Source organism: Haliotis rufescens, unplaced genomic scaffold (assembly GCF_023055435.1).
Source record: "Haliotis rufescens isolate VD_foot unplaced genomic scaffold, xgHalRufe1.0.p SCAF_1, whole genome shotgun sequence".
NCBI lineage: Eukaryota > Metazoa > Mollusca > Gastropoda > Lepetellida > Haliotidae > Haliotis > Haliotis rufescens.
The window spans coordinates 62951459-62974095 of NW_025963779.1; the positions used below are offsets into that span (position 1 = coordinate 62951459).

At 41.7% G+C, this 22637-nt stretch overlaps 51 non-coding genes across 51 annotated transcripts; all 51 read left to right on the forward strand.

The window, feature by feature from the left end:
* The first annotated feature begins 1158 nt into the window (after positions 1-1158).
* Trnar-ccu lies at positions 1159-1249 on the forward strand. The gene is given in 2 exon segments: positions 1159-1195; positions 1214-1249. It is a non-coding gene; the product is annotated as a tRNA-Arg (tRNA).
* A 551-nt stretch (positions 1250-1800) lies between these two features.
* Trnar-ccu lies at positions 1801-1891 on the forward strand. Its single transcript is given in 2 exon segments — positions 1801-1837; positions 1856-1891. It is a non-coding gene; the product is annotated as a tRNA-Arg (tRNA).
* A 551-nt stretch (positions 1892-2442) lies between these two features.
* On the forward strand, positions 2443-2533 carry Trnar-ccu. Its single transcript is given in 2 exon segments — positions 2443-2479; positions 2498-2533. It is a non-coding gene; the product is annotated as a tRNA-Arg (tRNA).
* Positions 2534-3084: 551 nt separating this feature from the next.
* Trnar-ccu lies at positions 3085-3175 on the forward strand. Its single transcript is given in 2 exon segments — positions 3085-3121; positions 3140-3175. It is a non-coding gene; the product is annotated as a tRNA-Arg (tRNA).
* Positions 3176-3726: 551 nt separating this feature from the next.
* Positions 3727-3817, forward strand: Trnar-ccu. The gene is given in 2 exon segments: positions 3727-3763; positions 3782-3817. It is a non-coding gene; the product is annotated as a tRNA-Arg (tRNA).
* Positions 3818-4047: 230 nt separating this feature from the next.
* Positions 4048-4138, forward strand: Trnar-ccu. Its single transcript is given in 2 exon segments — positions 4048-4084; positions 4103-4138. It is a non-coding gene; the product is annotated as a tRNA-Arg (tRNA).
* Positions 4139-4368: 230 nt separating this feature from the next.
* Trnar-ccu lies at positions 4369-4459 on the forward strand. Its single transcript is given in 2 exon segments — positions 4369-4405; positions 4424-4459. It is a non-coding gene; the product is annotated as a tRNA-Arg (tRNA).
* A 230-nt stretch (positions 4460-4689) lies between these two features.
* Trnar-ccu lies at positions 4690-4780 on the forward strand. Its single transcript is given in 2 exon segments — positions 4690-4726; positions 4745-4780. It is a non-coding gene; the product is annotated as a tRNA-Arg (tRNA).
* A 230-nt stretch (positions 4781-5010) lies between these two features.
* Trnar-ccu lies at positions 5011-5101 on the forward strand. The gene is given in 2 exon segments: positions 5011-5047; positions 5066-5101. It is a non-coding gene; the product is annotated as a tRNA-Arg (tRNA).
* Positions 5102-5331: 230 nt separating this feature from the next.
* Trnar-ccu lies at positions 5332-5422 on the forward strand. Its single transcript is given in 2 exon segments — positions 5332-5368; positions 5387-5422. It is a non-coding gene; the product is annotated as a tRNA-Arg (tRNA).
* A 230-nt stretch (positions 5423-5652) lies between these two features.
* Trnar-ccu lies at positions 5653-5743 on the forward strand. Its single transcript is given in 2 exon segments — positions 5653-5689; positions 5708-5743. It is a non-coding gene; the product is annotated as a tRNA-Arg (tRNA).
* Positions 5744-5973: 230 nt separating this feature from the next.
* On the forward strand, positions 5974-6064 carry Trnar-ccu. The gene is given in 2 exon segments: positions 5974-6010; positions 6029-6064. It is a non-coding gene; the product is annotated as a tRNA-Arg (tRNA).
* A 230-nt stretch (positions 6065-6294) lies between these two features.
* Trnar-ccu lies at positions 6295-6385 on the forward strand. Its single transcript is given in 2 exon segments — positions 6295-6331; positions 6350-6385. It is a non-coding gene; the product is annotated as a tRNA-Arg (tRNA).
* Positions 6386-6615: 230 nt separating this feature from the next.
* Trnar-ccu lies at positions 6616-6706 on the forward strand. Its single transcript is given in 2 exon segments — positions 6616-6652; positions 6671-6706. It is a non-coding gene; the product is annotated as a tRNA-Arg (tRNA).
* A 230-nt stretch (positions 6707-6936) lies between these two features.
* On the forward strand, positions 6937-7027 carry Trnar-ccu. Its single transcript is given in 2 exon segments — positions 6937-6973; positions 6992-7027. It is a non-coding gene; the product is annotated as a tRNA-Arg (tRNA).
* Positions 7028-7579: 552 nt separating this feature from the next.
* On the forward strand, positions 7580-7670 carry Trnar-ccu. The gene is given in 2 exon segments: positions 7580-7616; positions 7635-7670. It is a non-coding gene; the product is annotated as a tRNA-Arg (tRNA).
* A 230-nt stretch (positions 7671-7900) lies between these two features.
* Trnar-ccu lies at positions 7901-7991 on the forward strand. Its single transcript is given in 2 exon segments — positions 7901-7937; positions 7956-7991. It is a non-coding gene; the product is annotated as a tRNA-Arg (tRNA).
* Positions 7992-8221: 230 nt separating this feature from the next.
* Trnar-ccu lies at positions 8222-8312 on the forward strand. The gene is given in 2 exon segments: positions 8222-8258; positions 8277-8312. It is a non-coding gene; the product is annotated as a tRNA-Arg (tRNA).
* Positions 8313-8542: 230 nt separating this feature from the next.
* Trnar-ccu lies at positions 8543-8633 on the forward strand. Its single transcript is given in 2 exon segments — positions 8543-8579; positions 8598-8633. It is a non-coding gene; the product is annotated as a tRNA-Arg (tRNA).
* A 230-nt stretch (positions 8634-8863) lies between these two features.
* Positions 8864-8954, forward strand: Trnar-ccu. The gene is given in 2 exon segments: positions 8864-8900; positions 8919-8954. It is a non-coding gene; the product is annotated as a tRNA-Arg (tRNA).
* Positions 8955-9507: 553 nt separating this feature from the next.
* On the forward strand, positions 9508-9598 carry Trnar-ccu. The gene is given in 2 exon segments: positions 9508-9544; positions 9563-9598. It is a non-coding gene; the product is annotated as a tRNA-Arg (tRNA).
* Positions 9599-9828: 230 nt separating this feature from the next.
* Positions 9829-9919, forward strand: Trnar-ccu. Its single transcript is given in 2 exon segments — positions 9829-9865; positions 9884-9919. It is a non-coding gene; the product is annotated as a tRNA-Arg (tRNA).
* A 230-nt stretch (positions 9920-10149) lies between these two features.
* On the forward strand, positions 10150-10240 carry Trnar-ccu. Its single transcript is given in 2 exon segments — positions 10150-10186; positions 10205-10240. It is a non-coding gene; the product is annotated as a tRNA-Arg (tRNA).
* Positions 10241-10470: 230 nt separating this feature from the next.
* On the forward strand, positions 10471-10561 carry Trnar-ccu. The gene is given in 2 exon segments: positions 10471-10507; positions 10526-10561. It is a non-coding gene; the product is annotated as a tRNA-Arg (tRNA).
* Positions 10562-10791: 230 nt separating this feature from the next.
* On the forward strand, positions 10792-10882 carry Trnar-ccu. The gene is given in 2 exon segments: positions 10792-10828; positions 10847-10882. It is a non-coding gene; the product is annotated as a tRNA-Arg (tRNA).
* A 230-nt stretch (positions 10883-11112) lies between these two features.
* On the forward strand, positions 11113-11203 carry Trnar-ccu. The gene is given in 2 exon segments: positions 11113-11149; positions 11168-11203. It is a non-coding gene; the product is annotated as a tRNA-Arg (tRNA).
* A 229-nt stretch (positions 11204-11432) lies between these two features.
* Positions 11433-11523, forward strand: Trnar-ccu. The gene is given in 2 exon segments: positions 11433-11469; positions 11488-11523. It is a non-coding gene; the product is annotated as a tRNA-Arg (tRNA).
* Positions 11524-11753: 230 nt separating this feature from the next.
* Trnar-ccu lies at positions 11754-11844 on the forward strand. Its single transcript is given in 2 exon segments — positions 11754-11790; positions 11809-11844. It is a non-coding gene; the product is annotated as a tRNA-Arg (tRNA).
* A 230-nt stretch (positions 11845-12074) lies between these two features.
* Positions 12075-12165, forward strand: Trnar-ccu. The gene is given in 2 exon segments: positions 12075-12111; positions 12130-12165. It is a non-coding gene; the product is annotated as a tRNA-Arg (tRNA).
* A 231-nt stretch (positions 12166-12396) lies between these two features.
* Trnar-ccu lies at positions 12397-12487 on the forward strand. Its single transcript is given in 2 exon segments — positions 12397-12433; positions 12452-12487. It is a non-coding gene; the product is annotated as a tRNA-Arg (tRNA).
* Positions 12488-13038: 551 nt separating this feature from the next.
* Positions 13039-13129, forward strand: Trnar-ccu. The gene is given in 2 exon segments: positions 13039-13075; positions 13094-13129. It is a non-coding gene; the product is annotated as a tRNA-Arg (tRNA).
* A 231-nt stretch (positions 13130-13360) lies between these two features.
* Trnar-ccu lies at positions 13361-13451 on the forward strand. The gene is given in 2 exon segments: positions 13361-13397; positions 13416-13451. It is a non-coding gene; the product is annotated as a tRNA-Arg (tRNA).
* A 230-nt stretch (positions 13452-13681) lies between these two features.
* Trnar-ccu lies at positions 13682-13772 on the forward strand. Its single transcript is given in 2 exon segments — positions 13682-13718; positions 13737-13772. It is a non-coding gene; the product is annotated as a tRNA-Arg (tRNA).
* Positions 13773-14003: 231 nt separating this feature from the next.
* Trnar-ccu lies at positions 14004-14094 on the forward strand. The gene is given in 2 exon segments: positions 14004-14040; positions 14059-14094. It is a non-coding gene; the product is annotated as a tRNA-Arg (tRNA).
* Positions 14095-14647: 553 nt separating this feature from the next.
* Trnar-ccu lies at positions 14648-14738 on the forward strand. Its single transcript is given in 2 exon segments — positions 14648-14684; positions 14703-14738. It is a non-coding gene; the product is annotated as a tRNA-Arg (tRNA).
* An 875-nt stretch (positions 14739-15613) lies between these two features.
* Positions 15614-15704, forward strand: Trnar-ccu. Its single transcript is given in 2 exon segments — positions 15614-15650; positions 15669-15704. It is a non-coding gene; the product is annotated as a tRNA-Arg (tRNA).
* Positions 15705-15936: 232 nt separating this feature from the next.
* On the forward strand, positions 15937-16027 carry Trnar-ccu. Its single transcript is given in 2 exon segments — positions 15937-15973; positions 15992-16027. It is a non-coding gene; the product is annotated as a tRNA-Arg (tRNA).
* Positions 16028-16259: 232 nt separating this feature from the next.
* Trnar-ccu lies at positions 16260-16350 on the forward strand. Its single transcript is given in 2 exon segments — positions 16260-16296; positions 16315-16350. It is a non-coding gene; the product is annotated as a tRNA-Arg (tRNA).
* Positions 16351-16582: 232 nt separating this feature from the next.
* On the forward strand, positions 16583-16673 carry Trnar-ccu. Its single transcript is given in 2 exon segments — positions 16583-16619; positions 16638-16673. It is a non-coding gene; the product is annotated as a tRNA-Arg (tRNA).
* A 232-nt stretch (positions 16674-16905) lies between these two features.
* Trnar-ccu lies at positions 16906-16996 on the forward strand. The gene is given in 2 exon segments: positions 16906-16942; positions 16961-16996. It is a non-coding gene; the product is annotated as a tRNA-Arg (tRNA).
* A 232-nt stretch (positions 16997-17228) lies between these two features.
* Trnar-ccu lies at positions 17229-17319 on the forward strand. Its single transcript is given in 2 exon segments — positions 17229-17265; positions 17284-17319. It is a non-coding gene; the product is annotated as a tRNA-Arg (tRNA).
* Positions 17320-17551: 232 nt separating this feature from the next.
* Positions 17552-17642, forward strand: Trnar-ccu. Its single transcript is given in 2 exon segments — positions 17552-17588; positions 17607-17642. It is a non-coding gene; the product is annotated as a tRNA-Arg (tRNA).
* A 552-nt stretch (positions 17643-18194) lies between these two features.
* Positions 18195-18285, forward strand: Trnar-ccu. The gene is given in 2 exon segments: positions 18195-18231; positions 18250-18285. It is a non-coding gene; the product is annotated as a tRNA-Arg (tRNA).
* A 232-nt stretch (positions 18286-18517) lies between these two features.
* Trnar-ccu lies at positions 18518-18608 on the forward strand. The gene is given in 2 exon segments: positions 18518-18554; positions 18573-18608. It is a non-coding gene; the product is annotated as a tRNA-Arg (tRNA).
* A 554-nt stretch (positions 18609-19162) lies between these two features.
* On the forward strand, positions 19163-19253 carry Trnar-ccu. Its single transcript is given in 2 exon segments — positions 19163-19199; positions 19218-19253. It is a non-coding gene; the product is annotated as a tRNA-Arg (tRNA).
* Positions 19254-19485: 232 nt separating this feature from the next.
* Trnar-ccu lies at positions 19486-19576 on the forward strand. Its single transcript is given in 2 exon segments — positions 19486-19522; positions 19541-19576. It is a non-coding gene; the product is annotated as a tRNA-Arg (tRNA).
* A 554-nt stretch (positions 19577-20130) lies between these two features.
* Trnar-ccu lies at positions 20131-20221 on the forward strand. The gene is given in 2 exon segments: positions 20131-20167; positions 20186-20221. It is a non-coding gene; the product is annotated as a tRNA-Arg (tRNA).
* Positions 20222-20775: 554 nt separating this feature from the next.
* Positions 20776-20866, forward strand: Trnar-ccu. The gene is given in 2 exon segments: positions 20776-20812; positions 20831-20866. It is a non-coding gene; the product is annotated as a tRNA-Arg (tRNA).
* Positions 20867-21419: 553 nt separating this feature from the next.
* On the forward strand, positions 21420-21510 carry Trnar-ccu. Its single transcript is given in 2 exon segments — positions 21420-21456; positions 21475-21510. It is a non-coding gene; the product is annotated as a tRNA-Arg (tRNA).
* Positions 21511-22065: 555 nt separating this feature from the next.
* Positions 22066-22156, forward strand: Trnar-ccu. The gene is given in 2 exon segments: positions 22066-22102; positions 22121-22156. It is a non-coding gene; the product is annotated as a tRNA-Arg (tRNA).
* A 231-nt stretch (positions 22157-22387) lies between these two features.
* Positions 22388-22478, forward strand: Trnar-ccu. Its single transcript is given in 2 exon segments — positions 22388-22424; positions 22443-22478. It is a non-coding gene; the product is annotated as a tRNA-Arg (tRNA).
* Positions 22479-22637: the final 159 nt, after the last annotated feature.

Consider the following 22637-nt stretch of genomic DNA (forward strand, 5'->3'; position numbering starts at 1 on the left):
GCATCTAAAAACACAATAATCTACCAAATCAAAATCACATAAACAAACAAACACCCACCATACCCAGCTCCCTTAGTTCTCCTCCCCAACCCCATCGGCATCTATTCCAAATCTCAAAATTCCTAAATTCTATATAAGCAACCCCTAAAGCCCCCTCTTGGCTTGCACACACCATTTTTGCCCCTTTCGGAAACACATTAAATGGCCTGGCCGGGCCCGTGTACGAAATACGCATCTGTCGGAAAGCGCACGTTAAATCTCCAAAGTAAGTAAGTAAGTAAGTAAGTAAGTAAGTAAGTAAGTAAGTAAGATGGACAGGGCATACAACTGTTTGTCAAACAATATCAAGCAATATTTTAGATTTAGAATCACCACACCATGACAAAACAGAAACATATATATTAAATGGCATATATTCATATTTGCCGCTATTTATGATAAGTATATTTTACCGTCATTGTTTAAAGTTGCTCTGAACTACTTGTATAAACAGATTATCGTATTTGTAAACAGTAGGCGAACGTATTTCATATCTAACTGTCACAAAAGTCTGCTCAAATCTTCTATTTCTTTATTATGTAACATGCTGTTAACATGAATAAATGTCAATTATTTCATAACACTCCAAATATAGTTGTCATAATGAACATTGTTTTAAAGTATAATCGTCGCATGCAATAATACTGTCAGGTATTATTAGTAATATTTTTAATATCAACCACATACTGTGAGAATCCAGTAAGAACAAACTGAGTGAAGCAGTGGTAAAATCTATCCATATATACAAAATTGTATATTTTTGGATATCCCATATATACAAAATTGTATATTTTTGGATATACCATATATACAAATTGTATCTTTTGTATAAAGTGGAAAGAAAGTGGTTATAGCCGGGGATTTCAGGTTCGAGTCCCGTCGTGGGTAGTACATTTTTGAAAGTCTTTTCTTAAATTGACCTTCACAAACGTTAGACACTTTAAGAAATGACACTCACATTTCCTGAATATTTAACACAAATGGATTTGTAATCGCTTTCTTTAACGCACACCAGTGTAGAGAAAACATATTGTATATCCAGTCATCAAGAAATTCGGGTGTTGCACTGTTTAGAAGAGTTTGTTATCCCAAGTGTAGAAAACAGGATGTATTTGCCAAGCCCACGTGGCCCAATGGATAAGGCACCGGCCTCCTAAACAAAGACAGTGTTGATAGCCGGGGATTGCGGGTTCGAGTCCCGTCGTGGGTAGTACATTTTTGAAAGTCTTTTCTTAATTGACCTTGACAAACGTTAGACACTTTAAGAAATAACACTCACATTTGCTTTATATTTAACACAAATGGATTTGTAATCGCTTTCTGTAACGCGCACCAGTGTAGAGAAAACATATTGTATCTCCAGTCATCAAGAAATTCGTGTGTTTCACTGTTTAGAAGAGTTTGTTATCCCAAGTGTAGAAAACAGCTTGTATTTGTCAAGCCCACGTGGCCCAATGGATAAGGCACCCGCCTCCTAAACAAAGACAGTGTTGATAGCCGGGGATTGCGGGTTCGAGTCCCGTCGTGGGTAGTACATTTTTGAAAGTCTTTTCTTAAATTGACCTTTACAAAAAGTGGACTCTTTAAGAAATGACACTCACATTTCCTGAATATTTAACACAAGTGGATTTGTAACCGCTTTCTTTAACGCACACCAGTGTAGAGAAAACATATTGTATCTCCAGTCATCAAGAAATCGGGTGTTGCACTGTTTAGAAGAGTTTGTTATCCCAAGTGTAGAAAACAGCTTGTATTTGTCAAGCCCACGTGGCCCAATGGATAAGGCACCGGCCTCCTAAAGAAAAACGGTGCTGATAGCCGGGGATTGCGGGTTCGAGTCCCGTCGTGGGTAGTACATTTTTGAAAGTCTTTTCTTAAATTGACCTTGACAAACGTTAGACACTTTAAAAAATGACACTCACATTTGCTTTATGTTTAACACAAATGGATTTGTAATCGCTTTCTGTAACGCGCACCAGTGTAGAGAAACATACTGTATCTCCAGTCATCAAGAAATTCGGGTGTTGCACTGTTTAGAAGAGTGTGTTATCCCAAGTGTAGAAAACAGCTTGTGTTTGTCAAGCCCACGTGGCCCAATGGATAAGGCACCGCCCTCCTAAACAAAAACAGTGCTGATAGCCGGGGATTGCGGGTTCGAGTCCCGTCGTGGGTAGTACATTTTTGAAAGTCTTTTCTTAAATTGACCTTCACAAAAAGTGGACTCTTTAAGAAATAACACTCACATTTGCTTTATGTTTAACACAAATGGATTTGTAATCGCTTTCTGTAACGCGCACCAGTGTAGAGAAACATACTGTATCTCCAGTCATCAAGAAATTCGGGTGTTGCACTGTTTAGAAGAGTGTGTTATCCCAAGTGTAGAAAACAGCTTGTATTTGTCAAGCCCACGTGGCCCAATGGATAAGGCACCGGCCTCCTAAACAAAAACAGTGCTGATAGCCGGGGATTGCGGGTTCGAGTCCCGTCGTGGGTAGTACATTTTTGAAAGTCTTTTCTTAAATTGACCTTCACAAAAAGTGGACACTTTAAGAAATGACACTCACATTTGCTTTATATTTAACACAAATGGATTTGTAATCGCTTTCTGTAACGCGCACCAGTGTAGAGAAACATACTGTATCTCCAGTCATCAAGAAATTCGGGTGTTGCACTGTTTAGAAGAGTTTGTTATCCCAAGTGTAGAAAACAGCTTGTATTTGTCAAGCCCACGTGGCCCAATGGATAAGGCACCCGCCTCCTAAACAAAGACAGTGTTGATAGCCGGGGATTGCGGGTTCGAGTCCCGTCGTGGGTAGTACATTTTTGAAAGTCTTTTCTTAAATTGACCTTTACAAAAAGTGGACTCTTTAAGAAATGACACTCACATTTCCTGAATATTTAACACAAGTGGATTTGTAACCGCTTTCTTTAACGCACACCAGTGTAGAGAAAACATATTGTATCTCCAGTCATCAAGAAATCGGGTGTTGCACTGTTTAGAAGAGTTTGTTATCCCAAGTGTAGAAAACAGCTTGTATTTGTCAAGCCCACGTGGCCCAATGGATAAGGCACCGGCCTCCTAAACAAAAACAGTGCTGATAGCCGGGGATTGCGGGTTCGAGTCCCGTCGTGGGTAGTACATTTTTGAAAGTCTTTTCTTAAATTGACCTTGACAAACGTTAGACACTTTAAAAAATGACACTCACATTTGCTTTATGTTTAACACAAATGGATTTGTAATCGCTTTCTGTAACGCGCACCAGTGTAGAGAAACATACTGTATCTCCAGTCATCAAGAAATTCGGGTGTTGCACTGTTTAGAAGAGTGTGTTATCCCAAGTGTAGAAAACAGCTTGTGTTTGTCAAGCCCACGTGGCCCAATGGATAAGGCACCGCCCTCCTAAACAAAAACAGTGCTGATAGCCGGGGATTGCGGGTTCGAGTCCCGTCGTGGGTAGTACATTTTTGAAAGTCTTTTCTTAAATTGACCTTCACAAAAAGTGGACTCTTTAAGAAATAACACTCACATTTGCTTTATGTTTAACACAAATGGATTTGTAATCGCTTTCTGTAACGCGCACCAGTGTAGAGAAACATACTGTATCTCCAGTCATCAAGAAATTCGGGTGTTGCACTGTTTAGAAGAGTGTGTTATCCCAAGTGTAGAAAACAGCTTGTATTTGTCAAGCCCACGTGGCCCAATGGATAAGGCACCGGCCTCCTAAACAAAAACAGTGCTGATAGCCGGGGATTGCGGGTTCGAGTCCCGTCGTGGGTAGTACATTTTTGAAAGTCTTTTCTTAAATTGACCTTCACAAAAAGTGGACACTTTAAGAAATGACACTCACATTTGCTTTATATTTAACACAAATGGATTTGTAATCGCTTTCTGTAACGCGCACCAGTGTAGAGAAACATACTGTATCTCCAGTCATCAAGAAATTCGGGTGTTGCACTGTTTAGAAGAGTTTGTTATCCCAAGTGTAGAAAACAGCTTGTATTTGTCAAGCCCACGTGGCCCAATGGATAAGGCACCGGCCTCCTAAACAAAGACAGTCTTGATAGCCGGGGATTGCGGGTTCGAGTCCCGTCGTGGGTAGTACATTTTTGAAAGTCTTTTCTTAAACTGACCTTTACAAAAAGTGGATTCTTTAAGAAATGACACTCACATTTCCTGAATATTTAACACAAGTGGATTTGTAACCGCTTTCTTTAACGCACACCAGTGTAGAGAAAACATATTGTATCTCCAGTCATCAAGAAATCGGGTGTTCCACTGTTTAGAAGAGTTTGTTATCCCAAGTGTAGAAAACAGCTTGTATTTGTCAAGCCCACGTGGCCCAATGGATAAGGCACCGGCCTCCTAAACAAAAACAGTGCTGATAGCCGGGGATTGCGGGTTCGAGTCCCGTCGTGGGTAGTACATTTTTGAAAGTCTTTTCTTAAATTGACCTTCACAAAAAGTGGACACTTTAAGAAATGACACTCACATTTGCTTTATATTTAACACAAATGGATTTGTAATCGCTTTCTGTAACGCGCACCAGTGTAGAGAAACATACTGTATCTCCAGTCATCAAGAAATTCGGGTGTTGCACTGTTTAGAAGAGTGTGTTATCCCAAGTGTAGAAAACAGCTTGTATTTGTCAAGCCCACGTGGCCCAATGGATAAGGCACCGGCCTCCTAAACAAAAACAGTGCTGATAGCCGGGGATTGCGGGTTCGAGTCCCGTCGTGGGTAGTACATTTTTGAAAGTCTTTTCTTAAATTGACCTTCACAAAAAGTGGACTCTTTAAGAAATGACACTCACATTTGCTTTATATTTAACACAAATGGATTTGTAATCGCTTTCTGTAACGCGCACCAGTGTAGAGAAAACATATTGTATCTCCAGTCATCAAGAAATCGGGTGTTGCACTGTTTAGAAGAGTTTGTTATCCCAAGTGTAGAAAACAGCTTGTATTTGTCAAGCCCACGTGGCCCAATGGATAAGGCACCGGCCTCCTAAACAAAAACAGTGCTGATAGCCGGGGATTGCGGGTTCGAGTCCCGTCGTGGGTAGTACATTTTTGAAAGTCTTTTCTTAAATTGACCTTGACAAACGTTAGACACTTTAAAAAATGACACTCACATTTGCTTTATGTTTAACACAAATGGATTTGTAATCGCTTTCTGTAACGCGCACCAGTGTAGAGAAACATACTGTATCTCCAGTCATCAAGAAATTCGGGTGTTGCACTGTTTAGAAGAGTGTGTTATCCCAAGTGTAGAAAACAGCTTGTGTTTGTCAAGCCCACGTGGCCCAATGGATAAGGCACCGGCCTCCTAAACAAAAACAGTGCTGATAGCCGGGGATTGCGGGTTCGAGTCCCGTCGTGGGTAGTACATTTTTGAAAGTCTTTTCTTAAATTGACCTTCACAAAAAGTGGACTCTTTAAGAAATAACACTCACATTTGCTTTATGTTTAACACAAATGGATTTGTAATCGCTTTCTGTAACGCGCACCAGTGTAGAGAAACATACTGTATCTCCAGTCATCAAGAAATTCGGGTGTTGCACTGTTTAGAAGAGTGTGTTATCCCAAGTGTAGAAAACAGCTTGTATTTGTCAAGCCCACGTGGCCCAATGGATAAGGCACCGGCCTCCTAAACAAAAACAGTGCTGATAGCCGGGGATTGCGGGTTCGAGTCCCGTCGTGGGTAGTACATTTTTGAAAGTCTTTTCTTAAATTGACCTTCACAAAAAGTGGACACTTTAAGAAATGACACTCACATTTGCTTTATATTTAACACAAATGGATTTGTAATCGCTTTCTGTAACGCGCACCAGTGTAGAGAAACATACTGTATCTCCAGTCATCAAGAAATTCGGGTGTTGCACTGTTTAGAAGAGTTTGTTATCCCAAGTGTAGAAAACAGCTTGTATTTGTCAAGCCCACGTGGCCCAATGGATAAGGCACCGGCCTCCTAAACAAAGACAGTCTTGATAGCCGGGGATTGCGGGTTCGAGTCCCGTCGTGGGTAGTACATTTTTGAAAGTCTTTTCTTAAACTGACCTTTACAAAAAGTGGACTCTTTAAGAAATGACACTCACATTTCCTGAATATTTAACACAAGTGGATTTGTAACCGCTTTCTTTAACGCACACCAGTGTAGAGAAAACATATTGTATCTCCAGTCATCAAGAAATCGGGTGTTGCACTGTTTAGAAGAGTTTGTTATCCCAAGTGTAGAAAACAGCTTGTATTTGTCAAGCCCACGTGGCCCAATGGATAAGGCACCGGCCTCCTAAACAAAGACAGTCTTGATAGCCGGGGATTGCGGGTTCGAGTCCCGTCGTGGGTAGTACATTTTTGAAAGTCTTTTCTTAAATTGACCTTCACAAAAAGTGGACACTTTAAGAAATGACACTCACATTTGCTTTATATTTAACACAAATGGATTTGTAATCGCTTTCTGTAACGCGCACCAGTGTAGAGAAACATACTGTATCTCCAGTCATCAAGAAATTCGGGTGTTCCACTGTTTAGAAGAGTTTGTTATCCCAAGTGTAGAAAACAGCTTGTATTTGTCAAGCCCACGTGGCCCAATGGATAAGGCACCGGCCTCCTAAACAAAAACAGTGCTGATAGCCGGGGATTGCGGGTTCGAGTCCCGTCGTGGGTAGTACATTTTTGAAAGTCTTTTCTTAAATTGACCTTCACAAAAAGTGGACACTTTAAGAAATGACACTCACATTTGCTTTATATTTAACACAAATGGATTTGTAATCGCTTTCTGTAACGCGCACCAGTGTAGAGAAACATACTGTATCTCCAGTCATCAAGAAATTCGGGTGTTGCACTGTTTAGAAGAGTGTGTTATCCCAAGTGTAGAAAACAGCTTGTATTTGTCAAGCCCACGTGGCCCAATGGATAAGGCACCGGCCTCCTAAACAAAAACAGTGCTGATAGCCGGGGATTGCGGGTTCGAGTCCCGTCGTGGGTAGTACATTTTTGAAAGTCTTTTCTTAAATTGACCTTCACAAAAAGTGGACTCTTTAAGAAATGACACTCACATTTGCTTTATATTTAACACAAATGGATTTGTAATCGCTTTCTGTAACGCGCACCAGTGTAGAGAAAACATATTGTATCTCCAGTCATCAAGAAATTCGGGTGTTGCACTGTTTAGAAGAGTTTGTTATCCCAAGTGTAGAAAACAGCTTGTATTTGCCAAGCCCACGTGGCCCAATGGATAAGGCACCCGCCTCCTAAACAAAGACAGTCTTGATAGCCGGGGATTGCGGGTTCGAGTCCCGTCGTGGGTAGTACATTTTTGAAAGTCTTTTCTTAAATTGACCTTTACAAAAAGTGGACTCTTTAAGAAATGACACTCACATTTCCTGAATATTTAACACAAGTGGATTTGTAACCGCTTTCTTTAACGCACACCAGTGTAGAGAAAACATATTGTATCTCCAGTCATCAAGAAATCGGGTGTTGCACTGTTTAGAAGAGTTTGTTATCCCAAGTGTAGAAAACAGCTTGTATTTGTCAAGCCCACGTGGCCCAATGGATAAGGCACCGGCCTCCTAAACAAAAACAGTGCTGATAGCCGGGGATTGCGGGTTCGAGTCCCGTCGTGGGTAGTACATTTTTGAAAGTCTTTTCTTAAATTGACCTTGACAAACGTTAGACACTTTAAAAAATGACACTCACATTTGCTTTATGTTTAACACAAATGGATTTGTAATCGCTTTCTGTAACGCGCACCAGTGTAGAGAAACATACTGTATCTCCAGTCATCAAGAAATTCGGGTGTTGCACTGTTTAGAAGAGTGTGTTATCCCAAGTGTAGAAAACAGCTTGTATTTGTCAAGCCCACGTGGCCCAATGGATAAGGCACCGGCCTCCTAAACAAAAACAGTGCTGATAGCCGGGGATTGCGGGTTCGAGTCCCGTCGTGGGTAGTACATTTTTGAAAGTCTTTTCTTAAATTGACCTTCACAAAAAGTGGACACTTTAAGAAATGACACTCACATTTGCTTTATATTTAACACAAATGGATTTGTAATCGCTTTCTGTAACGCGCACCAGTGTAGAGAAACATACTGTATCTCCAGTCATCAAGAAATTCGGGTGTTGCACTGTTTAGAAGAGTTTGTTATCCCAAGTGTAGAAAACAGCTTGTATTTGTCAAGCCCACGTGGCCCAATGGATAAGGCACCGGCCTCCTAAACAAAAACAGTGCTGATAGCCGGGGATTGCGGGTTCGAGTCCCGTCGTGGGTAGTACATTTTTGAAAGTCTTTTCTTAAATTGACCTTCACAAAAAGTGGACACTTTAAGAAATGACACTCACATTTGCTTTATATTTAACACAAATGGATTTGTAATCGCTTTCTGTAACGCGCACCAGTGTAGAGAAACATACTGTATCTCCAGTCATCAAGAAATTCGGGTGTTGCACTGTTTAGAAGAGTGTGTTATCCCAAGTGTAGAAAACAGCTTGTATTTGTCAAGCCCACGTGGCCCAATGGATAAGGCACCGGCCTCCTAAACAAAAACAGTGCTGATAGCCGGGGATTGCGGGTTCGAGTCCCGTCGTGGGTAGTACATTTTTGAAAGTCTTTTCTTAAATTGACCTTGACAAACGTTAGACACTTTAAAAAATGACACTCACATTTGCTTGATGTTTAACACAAATGGATTTGTAATCGCTTTCTGTAACGCGCACCAGTGTAGAGAAACATACTGTATCTCCAGTCATCAAGAAATTCGGGTGTTGCACTGTTTAGAAGAGTGTGTTATCCCAAGTGTAGAAAACAGCTTGTATTTGTCAAGCCCACGTGGCCCAATGGATAAGGCACCGGCCTCCTAAACAAAAACAGTGCTGATAGCCGGGGATTGCGGGTTCGAGTCCCGTCGTGGGTAGTACATTTTTGAAAGTCTTTTCTTAAATTGACCTTCACAAAAAGTGGACTCTTTAAGAAATGACACTCACATTTGCTTTATATTTAACACAAATGGATTTGTAATCGCTTTCTGTAACGCGCACCAGTGTAGAGAAAACATATTGTATCTCCAGTCATCAAGAAATTCGGGTGTTGCACTGTTTAGAAGAGTTTGTTATCCCAAGTGTAGAAAACAGCTTGTATTTGCCAAGCCCACGTGGCCCAATGGATAAGGCACCCGCCTCCTAAACAAAGACAGTGTTGATAGCCGGGGATTGCGGGTTCGAGTCCCGTCGTGGGTAGTACATTTTTGAAAGTCTTTTCTTAAATTGACCTTTACAAAAAGTGGACTCTTTAAGAAATGACACTCACATTTCCTGAATATTTAACACAAGTGGATTTGTAACCGCTTTCTTTAACGCACACCAGTGTAGAGAAAACATACTGTATCTCCAGTCATCAAGAAATTCGGGTGTTGCACTGTTTAGAAGAGTGTGTTATCCCAAGTGTAGAAAACAGCTTGTATTTGTCAAGCCCACGTGGCCCAATGGATAAGGCACCGGCCTCCTAAACAAAAACAGTGCTGATAGCCGGGGATTGCGGGTTCGAGTCCCGTCGTGGGTAGTACAATTTTGAAAGTCTTTTCTTAAATTGACCTTCACAAAAAGTGGACTCTTTAAGAAATAACATTCACATTTGCTTTATGTTTAACACAAATGGATTTGTAATCGCTTTCTGTAACGCGCACCAGTGTAGAGAAACATACTGTATCTCCAGTCATCAAGAAATTCGGGTGTTGCACTGTTTAGAAGAGTGTGTTATCCCAAGTGTAGAAAACAGCTTGTATTTGTCAAGCCCACGTGGCCCAATGGATAAGGCACCGGCCTCCTAAATAAAAACAGTGCTGATAGCCGGGGATTGCGGGTTCGAGTCCCGTCGTGGGTAGTACATTTTTGAAAGTCTTTTCTTAAATTGACCTTCACAAAAAGTGGACACTTTAAGAAATGACACTCACATTTGCTTTATATTTAACACAAATGGATTTGTAATCGCTTTCTGTAACGCGCACCAGTGTAGAGAAACATACTGTATCTCCAGTCATCAAGAAATTCGGGTGTTGCACTGTTTAGAAGAGTGTGTTATCCCAAGTGTAGAAAACAGCTTGTATTTGTCAAGCCCACGTGGCCCAATGGATAAGGCACCGGCCTCCTAAACAAAAACAGTGCTGATAGCCGGGGATTGCGGGTTCGAGTCCCGTCGTGGGTAGTACAATTTTGAAAGTCTTTTCTTAAATTGACCTTCACAAAAAGTGGACTCTTTAAGAAATAACATTCACATTTGCTTTATGTTTAACACAAATGGATTTGTAATCGCTTTCTGTAACGCGCACCAGTGTAGAGAAACATACTGTATCTCCAGTCATCAAGAAATTCGGGTGTTGCACTGTTTAGAAGAGTGTGTTATCCCAAGTGTAGAAAACAGCTTGTATTTGTCAAGCCCACGTGGCCCAATGGATAAGGCACCGGCCTCCTAAACAAAAACAGTGCTGATAGCCGGGGATTGCGGGTTCGAGTCCCGTCGTGGGTAGTACATTTTTGAAAGTCTTTTCTTAAATTGACCTTCACAAAAAGTGGACACTTTAAGAAATGACACTCACATTTGCTTTATATTTAACACAAATGGATTTGTAATCGCTTTCTGTAACGCGCACCAGTGTAGAGAAACATACTGTATCTCCAGTCATCAAGAAATTCGGGTGTTGCACTGTTTAGAAGAGTTTGTTATCCCAAGTGTAGAAAACAGCTTGTATTTGTCAAGCCCACGTGGCCCAATGGATAAGGCACCGGCCTCCTAAACAAAAACAGTGCTGATAGCCGGGGATTGCGGGTTCGAGTCCCGTCGTGGGTAGTACATTTTTGAAAGTCTTTTCTTAAATTGACCTTGACAAACGTTAGACACTTTAAGAAATAACACTCACATTTGCTTTATGTTTAACACAAATGGATTTGTAATCGCTTTCTGTAACGCGCACCAGTGTAGAGAAACATACTGTATCTCCAGTCATCAAGAAATTCGGGTGGTTCACTGTTTAGAAGAGTGTGTTATCCCAAGTGTAGAAAACAGCTTATATTTGTCAAGCCCACGTGGCCCAATGGATAAGGCACCGGCCTCCTAAACAAAAACAGTGCTGATAGCCGGGGATTGCGGGTTCGAGTCCCGTCGTGGGTAGTACAATTTTGAAAGTCTTTTCTTAAATTGACCTTCACAAAAAGTGGACTCTTTAAGAAATAACATTCACATTTGCTTTATGTTTAACACAAATGGATTTGTAATCGCTTTCTGTAACGCGCACCAGTGTAGAGAAACATACTGTATCTCCAGTCATCAAGAAATTCGGGTGTTGCACTGTTTAGAAGAGTGTGTTATCCCAAGTGTAGAAAACAGCTTGTAATCTCAAGCCCACGTGGCCCAATGGATAAGGCACCGGCCTCCTAAACAAAAACAGTGCTGATAGCCGGGGATTGCGGGTTCGAGTCCCGTCGTGGGTAGTACATTTTTGAAAGTCTTTTCTTAAATTGACCTTCACAAAAAGTGGACACTTTAAGAAATGACACTCACATTTGCTTTATATTTAACACAAATGGATTTGTAATCGCTTTCTGTAACGCGCACCAGTGTAGAGAAACATACTGTATCTCCAGTCATCAAGAAATTCGGGTGTTGCACTGTTTAGAAGAGTTTGTTATCCCAAGTGTAGAAAACAGCTTGTATTTGTCAAGCCCACGTGGCCCAATGGATAAGGCACCGGCCTCCTAAACAAAAACAGTGCTGATAGCCGGGGATTGCGGGTTCGAGTCCCGTCGTGGGTAGTACATTTTTGAAAGTCTTTTCTTAAATTGACCTTGACAAACGTTAGACACTTTAAAAAATGACACTCACATTTGCTTTATGTTTAACACAAATGCATTTGTAATCGCTTTCTGTAACGCGCACCAGTGTAGAGAAACATACTGTATCTCCAGTCATCAAGAAATTCGGGTGTTGCACTGTTTAGAAGAGTGTGTTATCCCAAGTGTAGAAAACAGCTTGTATTTGTCAAGCCCACGTGGCCCAATGGATAAGGCACCGGCCTCCTAAACAAAAACAGTGCTGATAGCCGGGGATTGCGGGTTCGAGTCCCGTCGTGGGTAGTACATTTTTGAAAGTCTTTTCTTAAATTGACCTTCACAAAAAGTGGACACTTTAAGAAATGACACTCACATTTGCTTTATATTTAACAGAAATGGATTTGTAATCGCTTTCTGTAACGCGCACCAGTGTAGAGAAAACATATTGTATCTCCAGTCATCAAGAAATTCGGGTGTTTCACTGTTTAGAAGAGTTTGTTATCCCAAGTGTAGAAAACAGCTTGTATTTGTCAAGCCCACGTGGCCCAATGGATAAGGCACCGGCCTCCTAAACAAAAACAGTGCTGATAGCCGGGGATTGCGGGTTCGAGTCCCGTCGTGGGTAGTACATTTTTGAAAGTCTTTTCTTAAATTGACCTTCACAAAAAGTGGACACTTTAAGAAATGACACTCACATTTCCTGAATATTTAACACAAATGGATTTGTAATCGCTTTCTGTAACGCGCACCAGTGTAGAGAAACATACTGTATCTCCAGTCATCAAGAAATTCGGGTGTTGCACTGTTTAGAAGAGTGTGTTATCCCAAGTGTAGAAAACAGCTTGTATTTGTCAAGCCCACGTGGCCCAATGGATAATGCACCGGCCTCCTAAACAAAAACAGTGGTGATAGCCGGGGATTGCGGGTTCGAGTCCCGTCGTGGGTAGTACATTTTTGAAAGTCTTTTCTTAAATTGACCTTGACAAACGTTAGACACTTTAAAAAATGACACTCACATTTGCTTTATGTTTAACACAAATGCATTTGTAATCGCTTTCTGTAACGCGCACCAGTGTAGAGAAACATACTGTATCTCCAGTCATCAAGAAATTCGGGTGTTGCACTGTTTAGAAGAGTGTGTTATCCCAAGTGTAGAAAACTGCTTGTATTTGTCAAGCCCACGTGGCCCAATGGATAAGGCACCGGCCTCCTAAAGAAAGACAGTGTTGATAGCCGGGGATTGCGGGTTCGAGTCCCGTCGTGGGTAGTACATTTTTGAAAGTCTTTTCTTAAATTGACCTTGACAAACGTTAGACACTTTAAGAAATGACACTCACATTTGCTTTATGTTTAACACAAATGCATTTGTAATCGCTTTCTTTAACGCACACCAGTGTAGAGAAAACATATTGTATATCCAGTCATCAAGAAATTCGGGTGTTGCACTGTTTAGAAGAGTGTGTTATCCCAAGTGTAGAAAACAGCTTGTATTTGTCAAGCCCACGTGGCCCAATGGATAAGGCACCGGCCTCCTAAACAAAAACAGTGCTGATAGCCGGGGATTGCGGGTTCGAGTCCCGTCGTGGGTAGTACATTTTTGAAAGTCTTTTCTTAAATTGACCTTGACAAACGTTAGACACTTTAAGAAATAACACTCACATTTGCTTTATGTTTAACACAAATGGATTTGTAATCGCTTTCTGTAACGCGCACCAGTGTAGAGAAACATACTGTATCTCCAGTCATCAAGAAATTCGGGTGGTTCACTGTTTAGAAGAGTGTGTTATCCCAAGTGTAGAAAACAGCTTATATTTGTCAAGCCCACGTGGCCCAATGGATAAGGCACCGGCCTCCTAAACAAAAACAGTGCTGATAGCCGGGGATTGCGGGTTCGAGTCCCGTCGTGGGTAGTACATTTTTGAAAGTCTTTTCTTAAATTGACCTTCACAAACGTTAGACACTTTAAGAAATGACACTCACATTTGCTTTATGTTTAACACAAATGGATTTGTAATCGCTTTCTGTAACGCGCACCAGTGTAGAGAAAACATACTGTATCTCCAGTCATCAAGAAATTCGGGTGTTGCACTGTTTAGAAGAGTTTGTTATCCCAAGTGTAGAAAACAGCTTGTATTTGTCAAGCCCACGTGGCCCAATGGATAAGGCACCGGCCTCCTAAACAAAGACAGTGTTGATAGCCGGGGATTGCGGGTTCGAGTCCCGTCGTGGGTAGTACATTTTTGAAAGTCTTTTCTTAAATTGACCTTCACAAAAAGTGGACTCTTTAAGAAATGACACTCACATTTGCTTTATATTTAACACAAATGGATTTGTAATCGCTTTCTGTAACGCGCACCAGTGTAGAGAAAACATATTGTATCTCCAGTCTTCAAGAAATTCGTGTGTTTCACTGTTTAGAAGAGTTTGTTATCCCAAGTGTAGAAAACAGCTTGTATTTGTCAAGCCCACGTGGCCCAATGGATAATGCAACGGCCTCCTAAACAAAGACAGTGTTGATAGCCGGGGATTGCGGGTTCGAGTCCCGTCGTGGGTAGTACATTTTTGAAAGTCTTTTCTTAAATTGACCTTGACAAACGTTAGACACTTTAAGAAATAACACTCACATTTGCTTTATGTTTAACACAAATGGATTTGTAATCGCTTTCTGTAACGCGCACCAGTGTAGAGAAACATACTGTATCTCCAGTCATCAAGAAATTCGGGTGGTTCACTGTTTAGAAGAGTGTGTTATCCCAAGTGTAGAAAAACAGCTTATATTTGTCAAGCCCACGTGGCCCAATGGATAAGGCACCGGCCTCCTAAACAAAAACAGTGCTGATAGCCGGGGATTGCGGGTTCGAGTCCCGTCGTGGGTAGTACATTTTTGAAAGTCTTTTCTTAAATTGACCTTCACAAAAAGTGGACTCTTTAAGAAATGACACTCACATTTGCTGAATATTTAACACAAATGGATTTGTAACCGCTTTCTTTAACGCACACCAGTGTAGAGAAAACATATTGTATCTCCAGTCATCAAGAAATTCGGGTGTTGCACTGTTTAGAAGAGTGTGTTATCCCAAGTGTAGAAAACAGCTTGTATTTGTCAAGCCCACGTGGCCCAATGGATAAGGCACCCGCCTCCTAAATAAAAACAGTGCTGATAGCCGGGGATTGCGGGTTCGAGTCCCGTCGTGGGTAGTACATTTTTGAAAGTCTTTTCTTAAATTGACCTTCACAAACGTTAGACACTTTAAGAAATGACACTCACATTTGCTTTATGTTTAACACAAATGGATTTGTAATCGCTTTCTGTAACGCGCACCAGTGTAGAGAAACATACTGTATCTCCAGTCATCAAGAAATTCGGGTGGTTCACTGTTTAGAAGAGTTTGTTATCCCAAGTGTAGAAAACAGCTTATATTTGTCAAGCCCACGTGGCCCAATGGATAATGCACCGGCCTCCTAAACAAAAACAGTGGTGATAGCCGGGGATTGCGGGTTCGAGTCCCGTCGTGGGTAGTATATTTTTGAAAGTCTTTTCTTTAATTGACCTTGACAAACGGTAGACACTTTAAGAAATGACACTCACATTTGCTGAATATTTAACATAAATGGATTTGTAATCGCTTTCTTTAACGCGCACCAGTGTAGAGAAAACATACTGTATCTCCAGTCATCAAGAAATTCGGGTGTTGCACTGTTTAGAAGAGTTTGTTATCCCCAAGTGTAGTAAACAGGTTGTATTAGCCAAGCCCACGTGGCCCAATGGATAAGGCACCGGCCTCCTACACACAGACAGTAGTGATAGCCGGGGATTGCGGGTTCGAGTCCCGTCGTGGGTAGTATATTTTTGAAAGTCTTTTCTTTAACTGACCTTGACAAAGGGTAGACACTTTAAGAAATGACACTCACATTTGCTGAATATTTAACATAAATGGACTTGTAATCGCTTTCTTTAACGCACACCGGTGTAGAGAAAATATACTGTATCTCCAGTCATCAAGAAATTCGGGTGTTGCACTGTTTAGAAGAGTTTGTTATCCCCAAGTGTAGTAAACAGGTTGTATTCGCCAAGCCCACGTGGCCCAATGGATAAGGCACCGGCCTCCTACACACAGACAGTGGTGATAGCCGGGGATTGCGGGTTCGAGTCCCGTCGTGGGTAGTATACTTTTGAAAGTCTTTTCTTTAATTGACCTTGACAAACGGTAGACACTTTAAGAAATGACATTCACATTTGCTGAATATTTAACACAAATGGATTTGTAATCGCTTTCTTTAACGCGCACCAGTGTAGAGAAAACATACTGTATCTCCAGTCATCAAGAAATTCGGGTGTTGCACTGTTAAGAAGAGTTTGTTATCCCCAAGTGTAGTAAACAGGTTGTATTCGCCAAGCCCACGTGGCCCAATGGATAAGGCACCGGCCTCCTACACACAGACAGTGGTGACAGCCGGGGATTGCGGGTTCGAGTCCCGTCGTGGGTAGTATACTTTTGAAAGTCTTTTCTTTAATTGACCTTGACAAACGGTAGACACTTTAAGAAATGACACTCACATTTGCTTTATGTTTAACACAAATGGATTTGTAATCGCTTTCTGTAACGCGCACCAGTGTAGAGAAAACATACTGTATCTCCAGTCATCAAGAAATTCGGGTGTTGCACTGTTTAGAAGAGTTTGTTATCCCCAAGTGTAGTAAACAGGTTGTATTAGCCAAGCCCACGTGGCCCAATGGATAAGGCACCGGCCTCCTACACACAGACAGTCTTGATAGCCGGGGATTGCGGGTTCGAGTCCCGTCGTGGGTAGTATATTTTTGAAAGTCTTTTCTTTAACTGACCTTGACAAAGGGTAGACACTTTAAGAAATGACACTCACATTTGCTGAATATTTAACATAAATGGATTTGTAATCGCTTTCTTTAACGCACACCAGTGTAGAGAAAATATACTGTATCTCCAGTCATCAAGAAATTCGGGTGTTGCACTGTTTAGAAGAGTTTGTTATCCCCAAGTGTAGTAAACAGGTTGTATTAGCCAAGCCCACGTGGCCCAATGGATAAGGCACCGGCCTCCTACACACAGACAGTGGTGATAGCCGGGGATTGCGGGTTCGAGTCCCGTCGTGGGTAGTACATTTTTGAAAGTCTTTTCTTTAATTGACCTTGACAAACGGTAGACACTTTAAGAAATGACACTCACATTTGCTGAATATTTAACATAAATGGATTTGTAATCGCTTTCTTTAACGCGCACCAGTGTAAAGAAAACATACTGTATCTCCAGTCATTAAGAAATTCGGGTGTTTCACTGTTTAGAAGAGTTTGTTATCCCCAAGTGTAGTAAACAGGTTGTATTCGCCAAGCCCACGTGGCCCAATGGATAAGGCACCGGCCTCCTACACACAGACAGTGGTGACAGCCGGGGATTGCGGGTTCGAGTCCCGTCGTGGGTAGTATACTTTTGAAAGTCTTTTCTTTAATTGACCTTGACAAACGGTAGACACTTTAAGAAATGACACTCACATTTGCTGAATATTTAACACAAATGGATTTGTAATCGCTTTCTTTAACGCGCACCAGTGTAGAGAAAACATACTGTATCTCCAGTCATCAAGAAATTCGGGTGTTGCACTGTTAAGAAGAGTTTGTTATCCCCAAGTGTAGTAAACAGGTTGTATTCGCCAAGCCCACGTGGCCCAATGGATAAGGCACCGGCCTCCTACACACAGACAGTGGTGACAGCCGGGGATTGCGGGTTCGAGTCCCGTCGTGGGTAGTATACTTTTGAAAGTCTTTTCTTTAATTGACCTTGACAAACGGTAGACACTTTAAGAAATGACACTCACATTTGCTTTATGTTTAACACAAATGGATTTGTAATCGCTTTCTGTAACGCGCACCAGTGTAGAGAAACATACTGTATCTCCAGTCATCAAGAAATTCGGGTGGTTCACTGTTTAGAAGAGTTTGTTATCCCAAGTGTAGAAAACAGCTTATATTTGTCAAGCCCACGTGGCCCAATGGATAATGCACCGTCTCCTAAACAAAAACAGTGGTGATAGCCGGGGATTGCGGGTTCGAGTCCCGTCGTGGGTAGTATATTTTTGAAAGTCTTTTCTTTAATTGACCTTGACAAACGGTAGACACTTTAAGAAATGACACTCACATTTGCTGAATATTTAACATAAATGGATTTGTAATCGCTTTCTTTAACGCGCACCAGTGTAGAGAAAACATACTGTATCTCCAGTCATCAAGAAATTCGGGTGTTGCACTGTTAAGAAGAGTTTGTTATCCCCAAGTGTAGTAAACAGGTTGTATTCGCCAAGCCCACGTGGCCCAATGGATAAGGCACCGGCCTCCTACACACAGACAGTGGTGATAGCCGGGGATTGCGGGTTCGAGTCCCGTCGTGGGTAGTATATTTTTGAAAGTCTTTTCTTTAACTGACCTTGACAAACGGTAGACACTTTAAGAAATGACACTCACATTTGCTGAATATTTAACATAAATGGATTTGTAATCGCTTTCTTTAACGCGCACCAGTGTAGAGAAAATATACTGTATCTCCAGTCATCAAGAAATTCGGGTGTTTCACTGTTTAGAAGAGTTTGTAATCCCCAAGTGTAGTAAACAGGTTGTATTCGCCAAGCCCACGTGGCCCAATGGATAAGGCACCGGCCTCCTACACACAGACAGTGGTGATAGCCGGGGATTGCGGGTTCGAGTCCCGTCGTGGGTAGTATATTTTTGAAAGTCTTTACTTTAATTGACCTTGACAAACGGTAGACACTTTAAGAAATGACACTCACATTTGCTGAATATTTAACACAAATGGATTTGTAATCGCTTTCTTTAACGCGCACCAGTGTAGAGAAAACATACTGTATCTCCAGTCATCAAGAAATTCGGGTGTTGCACTGTTTAGAAGAGTTTGTTATCCCCAGTGTAGTAAACAGGTTGTATTAGCCAAGCCCACGTGGCCCAATGGATAAGGCACCGGCCTCCTACACACAGACAGTGGTGATAGCCGGGGATTGCGGGTTCGAGTCCCGTCGTGTGTAGTATATTTTTGAAAGTCTTTTCTTTAACTGACCTTGACAAACGGTAGACACTTTAGGAAATGACACTCACATTTGCTGAATATTTAACATAAATGGATTTGTAATCGCTTTCTTTAACGCGCACCAGTGTAAAGAAAACATACTGTATCTCCAGTCATCAAGAAATTCGGGTGTTGCACTGTTTAGAAGAGTTTGTTATCCCCAAGTGTAGTAAACAGGTTGTATTCGCCAAGCCCACGTGGCCCAATGGATAAGGCACCGGCCTCCTACACACAGACAGTGGTGATAGCCGGGGATTGCGGGTTCGAGTCCCGTCGTGGGTAGTATATTTTTGAAAGTCTTTTCTTTAACTGACCTTGACAAACGGTAGACACTTTAAGAAATGACACTCACATTTGCTGAATATTTAACATAAATGGATTTGTAATCGCTTTCTTTAACGCGCACCAGTGTAGAGAAAATATACTGTATCTCCAGTCATCAAGAAATTCGGGTGTTTCACTGTTTAGAAGAGTTTGTTATCCCCAAGTGTAGTAAACAGGTTGTATTCGCCAAGCCCACGTGGCCCAATGGATAAGGCACCGGCCTCCTACACACAGACAGTGGTGATAGCCGGGGATTGCGGGTTCGAGTCCCGTCGTGGGTAGTATATTTTTGAAAGTCTTTTCTTTAATTGACCTTGACAAACGGTAGACACTTTAAGAAATGACACTCACATTTGCTGAATATTTAACACAAATGGATTTGTAATCGCTTTCTTTAACGCGCACCAGTGTAGAGAAAACATACTGTATCTCCAGTCATCAAGAAATTCGGGTGTTGCACTGTTTAGAAGAGTTTGTTATCCCCAGTGTAGTAAACAGGTTGTATTAGCCAAGCCCACGTGGCCCAATGGATAAGGCACCGGCCTCCTACACACAGAAAGTGGTGATAGCCGGGGATTGCGGGTTCGAGTCCCGTCGTGTGTAGTATATTTTTGAAAGTCTTTTCTTTAACTGACCTTGACAAACGGTAGACACTTTAAGAAATGACACTCACATTTGCTGAATATTTAACATAAATGGATTTGTAATCGCTTTCTTTAACGCGCACCAGTGTAGAGAAAATATACTGTATCTCCAGTCATCAAGAAATTCGGGTGTTGCACTGTTTAGAAGAGTTTGTTATCCCCAAGTGTAGTAAACAGGTTGTATTCGCCAAGCCCACGTGGCCCAATGGATAAGGCACCGGCCTCCTACACACAGACAGTGGTGATAGCCGGGGATTGCGGGTTCGAGTCCCGTCGTGGGTAGTATATTTTTGAAAGTCTTTTCTTTAACTGACCTTGACAAACGGTAGACACTTTAAGAAATGACACTCACATTTGCTGAATATTTAACATAAATGGATTTGTAATCGCTTTCTTTAACGCGCACCAGTGTAGAGAAAATATACTGTATCTCCAGTCATCAAGAAATTCGGGTGTTGCACTGTTTAGAAGAGTTTGTTATCCCCAAGTGTAGTAAACAGGTTGTATTAGCCAAGCCCACGTGGCCCAATGGATAAGGCACCGGCCTCCTACACACAGACAGTGGTGATAGCCGGGGATTGCGGATTCGAGTCCCGTCGTGGGTAGTATATTTTTGAAAGTCTTTTCTTTAATTGACCTTGACAAACGGTAGACACTTTAAGAAATGACACTCACATTTGCTGAATATTTAACACAAATGGATTTGTAATCGCTTTCTTTAACGCGCACCAGTGTAGAGAAAACATACTGTATCTCCAGTCATCAAGAAATTCGGGTGTTCCACTGTTTAGAAGAGTTTGTTATCCCCAGTGTAGTAAACAGGTTGTATTAGCCAAGCCCACGTGGCCCAATGGATAAGGCACCGGCCTCCTACACACAGACAGTGGTGATAGCCGGGGATTGCGGGTTCGAGTCCCGTCGTGGGTAGTATATTTTTGAAAGTCTTTTCTTTAACTGACCTTGACAAACGGTAGACACTTTAAGAAATGACACTCACATTTGCTGAATATTTAACATAAATGGATTTGTAATCGCTTTCTTTAACGCGCACCAGTGTAGAGAAAACATACTGTATCTCCAGTCATCAAGAAATTCGGGTGTTGCACTGTTTAGAAGAGTTTGTTATCCCCAGTGTAGTAAACAGGTTGTATTCGCCAAGCCCACGTGGCCCAATGGATAAGGCACCGGCCTCCTACACACAGACAGTGGTGATAGCCGGGGATTGCGGGTTCGAGTCCCGTCGTGTGTAGTATATTTTTGAAAGTCTTTTCTTTAACTGACCTTGACAAACGGTAGACACTTTAAGAAATGACACTCACATTTGCTGAATATTTAACATAAATGGATTTGTAATCGCTTTCTTTAACGCGCACCAGTGTAGAGAAAATATACTGTATCTCCAGTCATCAAGAAATTCGGGTGTTGCACTGTTTAGAAGAGTTTGTTATCCCCAGTGTAGTAAACAGGTTGTATTAGCCAAGCCCACGTGGCCCAATGGATAAGGCACCGGCCTCCTACACACAGACAGTGGTGATAGCCGGGGATTGCGGGTTCGAGTCCCGTCGTGGGTAGTATATTTTTGAAAGTCTTTTCTTTAACTGACCTTGACAAACGGTAGACACTTTAAGAAATGACACTCACATTTGCTGAATATTTAACATAAATGGATTTGTAATCGCTTTCTTTAACGCGCACCAGTGTAGAGAAAATATACTGTATCTCCAGTCATCAAGAAATTCGGGTGTTGCACTGTTTAGAAGAGTTTGTTATCCCCAAGTGTAGTAAACAGGTTGTATTCCCCAAGCCCACGTGGCCCAATGGATAAGGCACCGGCCTCCTAAACACAGACAGTGGTGATAGCCGGGGATTGCGGGTTCGAGTCCCGTCGTGTGTAGTATATTTTTGAAAGTCTTTTCTTTAACTGACCTTGACAAACGGTAGACACTTTAAGAAATGACACTCACATTTGCTGAATATTTAACATAAATGGATTTGTAATCGCTTTCTTTAACGCGCACCAGTGTAGAGAAAATATACTGTATCTCCAGTCATCAAGAAATTCGGGTGTTGCACTGTTTAGAAGAGTTTGTTATCCCCAAGTGTAGTAAACAGGTTGTATTCGCCAAGCCCACGTGGCCCAATGGATAAGGCACCGGCCTCCTACACACAGACAGTGGTGATAGCCGGGGATTGCGGGTTCGAGTCCCGTCGTGGGTAGTATATTTTTGAAAGTCTTTTCTTTAATTGACCTTGACAAACGGTAGACACTTTAAGAAATGACACTCACATTTGCTGAATATTTAACACAAATGGATTTGTAATCGCTTTCTTTAACGCGCACCAGTGTAGAGAAAACATACTGTATCTCCAGTCATCAAGAAATTCGGGTGTTGCACTGTTTAGAAGAGTTTGTTATCCCCAGTGTAGTAAACAGGTTGTATTCGCCAAGCCCACGTGGCCCAATGGATAAGGCACCGGCCTCCTACACACAGACAGTGGTGATAGCCGGGGATTGCGGGTTCGAGTCCCGTCGTGGGTAGTATATTTTTGAAAGTCTTTTCTTTAATTGACCTTGACAAACGGTAGACACTTTAAGAAATGACACTCACATTTGCTGAATATTTAACACAAATGGATTTGTAATCGCTTTCTTTAACGCGCACCAGTGTAGAGAAAACATACTGTATCTCCAGTCATT